This window comes from Bufo bufo, chromosome 8 (genome assembly GCF_905171765.1).
Source record: "Bufo bufo chromosome 8, aBufBuf1.1, whole genome shotgun sequence".
Taxonomy (NCBI): Eukaryota; Metazoa; Chordata; class Amphibia; order Anura; family Bufonidae; genus Bufo; species Bufo bufo.
Genome location: NC_053396.1, coordinates 30,218,538 through 30,223,061, shown reverse-complemented (window position 1 = coordinate 30,223,061; position 4,524 = coordinate 30,218,538).

Below are 4,524 nucleotides of genomic sequence, written 5' to 3'. Positions count from 1 at the left end.
GCGTTAGGTCTTTTGCACACATTCATACTATAGATACATTTTTGTACGGCGCTGCAATTGGTTTACTGTAGAGATGCACAGAGCATTGACTGTACGGTCCAGATGCCTCATATTACATACAGACATTTTTTCTGTCTGATTCCATAGACAACTGAAAGCCAAAAGTTGTAGCCTGCTCCATGCTCCTCGAGAAGCATTGAAAGCAAGGGACGTATAGATCTATACATTTACAGTACCACCAGATAGAGCACACAAAGGGCCATATTGGTTCATAATAGAGAGTAGGGCAGCCTCCATGTAAACTGCTCTGCCATGTGCATGAGGCATTGCTGTGCAAGGAACATAAAAGTGCCCATCATTGGTATTTCACTATGGGTCAGTGGAAAAATCACAGACATGCACCACTATGATCCGTAATGCAAACCAAATACACCCATGGAAGTCTGAGTCCGTGAAAAACCACTGACACAACACGGATGGCTTTTTGATGGACCATTGGTAGGAGATGCTCTGGAAATTAGTTATTAGTTGAGCACTGCCTGTAGAATATGGATGACACATGGAGGGCAAAAAACTGACAGACGGACCGAACTTGCAGTCTCCAAGAAGGATTTTCCACAAACTTCAAATGGACACAAATGTGAGCGTGCCTTTACTATGTGGGACACAAAAGTGGTCACATACTATATGGGTAGAGAGGCTGCTGGAAAAGAAAAAAATGACTATGCATTGCATTCTGCAGAGTAGTGCTACGACTAGAAGAAGATGTCTTCAGAATGGTCTTGACTAAATGGAAAAGAAAAGGGAAGTCAACAACTGCAATCAGAGAGGACATCCTATGTGAGTCACTGAATTTGCCTGTACTGTACTGGTCTGCAGAGCGCCTGTGTAGATCTGGTATCTACTGCTATATGGTGGTAATATTGGTCTGGTCATTCATTGAGAGTATGGTCATTCAGTTGTGATACTGGTGCGGCAGTTATTTTTTTGACCTGTGTTACACAGACAATTGTGTCATAGATACGGGTCTTTGCTATATACACTGCTCAAAAAAATAAAGGGAACACTTAAACAACACAATGTAACTCCAAGTCAATCTCACTTCTGTGAAATCAAACTGTCCACTTAGGAAGCAACACTGAGTGACAATCAATTTCACATGGTGTTGTGCAAATGGGATAGACAACAGGTGGAAATTATAGGCAATTAGCAAGACACCCCCAATAAAGGAGTGGTTCTGCAGGTGGTGACCTGACCACTTCTCAGTTCCTATGCTTCCTGGCTGATGTTTTGGTCACTTTTGAATGCTGGCGGTGCTTTCACTCTAGTGGTAGCATGAGATGGAGTCTACAACCCACACAAGTGGCTCAGGTAGTGCAGCTTATCCAGGATGGCACATCAATGCGAGCTGTGGAAAAAAGGTTTGCTGTGTCTGTCAGCGTAGTGTCCAGAGCATGGAGGCGCTACCTGGAGACAGGCCAGTACATCAGGAGACGTGGAGGAGGTCGTAGGAGGGCAACAACCCAGCAGCAGGACCGCTACCTCCGCCTTTGTGCAAGGAGGAACAGGAGGAGCACTGCCAGAGCCCTGCAAAATGACCTCCAGCAGGCCACAAATGTGCATGTGTCTGCTCAAACAGACACAGCAAACTCCCTCAGAAACAGACTCCAAACAGACACCCTAAGAAACAGACTCCATGAGGGTGATATGAGGGCCCGATGTCCACAGGTGGGGGTTGTGCTTACAGCCCAACACCGTGCAGGACGTTTGGCATTTGCCAGAAAACACCAAGATTGGCAAATTCGCCACTGGCGCCCTGTGCTCTTCACAGATGAAAGCATGTTCACACTGAGCACATGTGACAGAGTCTGGAGACGCCGTGGAGAACGTTCTGCTGCCTGCAACATCCTCCTGCATGACCGGTTTGGCATTGGGTCAGTAATGGTGTGGGGTGGCATTTCTTTGGAGGGCCGCACAGCCCTCCATGTGCTCGCCAGAGGTAGCCTGACTGCCATTAGGTACCGAGATGAGATCCTCAGACCCCTTGTGAGACCATATGCTGGTGCGGTTGGCCCTGGGTTCCTCCTAATGCAAGACAATGCTAGACCTCATGTGGCTGGAGTGTGTCAGCAGTTCCTGCAAGGCGAAGGCTTGCTATGGACTGGCCCGCCCGTTCCCCAGACCTGAATCCAATTGAGCACATCTGGGACATCACGTCTCGCTCTATCCACCAACGTCACGTTGCACCACAGACTGTCCAGGAGTTGGCAGATGATTTAGTCCAGGTCTGGGAGGAGATCCCTCAGGAGACCGTCCGCCACCTCATCAGGAGCATGCACAGGCGTTGTAGGGAGGTCATACAGGCACGTGGAGGCCACACACACTACTGAGCCTCATTTTGACTTGTTTTAAGGACATTACATCAAAGTTGGATCAGCCTGTAGTGTGTTTTTCCACTTTAATTTTGAGGGTGACTCCAAATCCAGACCTCCATGGGTTAAAAAATTTGATTTTCCATTTTTTTTTTTTTGTGTGATTTTGTTGTCAGCACATTCAACTATGTAAAGAACAAAGTATTTCAGAAGAATATTTTTTATTAATTTAGATCTAGGATGTGTTTTTTTTGTGTTCCCCTTATTTTTTTGAGCAGTGTATATATATATACAGTGGGGGAAATAATTATTTGACCCCTCACTGATTTTGTAAGTTTGTCCAATGACAAAGAAATGAAAAGTCTCAGAACAGTATCATTTCAATGGTAGGTTTATTGTAACAGTGGCAGATAGCACATCAAAAGGAAAATCGAAAAAATAACTTTAAATAAAAGATAGCAACTGATTTGCATTTCATTGAGTGAAATAAGTATTTGAACCCCTACCAACCATTAAGAGTTCTGGCTCCCACAGAGTGGTTAGACACTTTTACTCAATTAGTCACCCTCATTAAGGACACCTGTCTTAACTAGTCACCTGTATAAAAGACACCTGTCCACAGAATCAATCAATCAAGCAGACTCCAAACTCTCCAACATGGGAAAGACCAAAGAGCTGTCCAAGGATGTCAGAGACAAAATTGTAGACCTGCACAAGGCTGGAATGGGCTACAAAACCATTAGCAAGAAGCTGGGAGAGAAGGTGACAACTGTTGGTGCGATTGTTCGAAAATGGAAGGAGCACAAAATGACCATCAATCGACCTCGCTCTGGGGCTCCACGCAAGATCTCACCTCGTGGGGTGTCAATGGTTCTGAGAAAGGTGAAAAAGCATCCTAGAACTACACGGGAGGAGTTAGTTAATGACCTCAAATTAGCAGGGACCACAGTCACCAAGAAAACCATTGGAAACACATTACACCGCAATGGATTAAAATCCTGCAGGGCTCGCAAGGTCCCCCTGCTCAGGAAGGCACATGTGCAGGCCCGTCTGAAGTTTGCCAATGAACACCTGAATGATTCAGAGAGTGACTGGGAGAAGGTGCTGTGGTCTGATGAGACCAAAATAGAGCTCTTTGGCATTAACTCAACTCGCTGTGTTTGGAGGAAGAAAAATGCTGCCTATGACCCCCAAAACACCGTCCCCACCGTCAAGCATGGGGGTGGAAACATTTTGCTTTGGGGGTGTTTTTCTGCTAAGGGCACAGGACAACTTATTCGCATAAACGGGAAAATGGACGGAGCCATGTATCGTGAAATCCTGAGCGACAACCTCCTTCCCTCTGCCAGGAAACTGAAAATGGGTCGTGGATGGGTGTTCCAGCACGACAATGACCCAAAACATACAGCAAAGGCAACAAAGGAGTGGCTCAAGAAGAAGCACATTAAGGTCATGGAGTGGCCTAGTCAGTCTCCGGACCTTAATCCAATCGAAAACCTATGGAGGGAGCTCAAGCTCAGAGTTGCACAGAGACAGCCTCGAAACCTTAGGGATTTAGAGATGATCTGCAAAGAGGAGTGGACCAACATTCCTCCTAAAATGTGCGCAAACTTGGTCATCAATTACAAGAAACGTTTGACCTCTGTGCTTGCAAACAAGGGTTTTTCCACCAAGTATTAAGTCTTTTTTTGTTAGAGGGTTCAAATACTTATTTCACTCAATGAAATGCAAATCAGTTGCTATCTTTTATTTAAAGTTATTTTTTCGATTTTCCTTTTGATGTGCTATCTGCCACTGTTACAATAAACCTACCATTGAAATGATACTGTTCTGAGACTTTTCATTTCTTTGTCATTGGACAAACTTACAAAATCAGTGAGGGGTCAAATAATTATTTCCCCCACTGTATATATATATATATATATATATATATATATATATACACACACACACGGGGACAAAATTGTTGGTACCCTTCCGTTAAAGAAAGAAAAACCCATGATGGTCACTGAAATAACTCAAAACTTACAAAAGTAGTAATAAATACAAATTTACTGAAAATCAACTAATGAAAATCAGGCATTGCTTTTGAATTGTGGTTCAACAGAATAATTTATAAAACAAACAAAAAAACTGGCCTGGTACTCTCAAT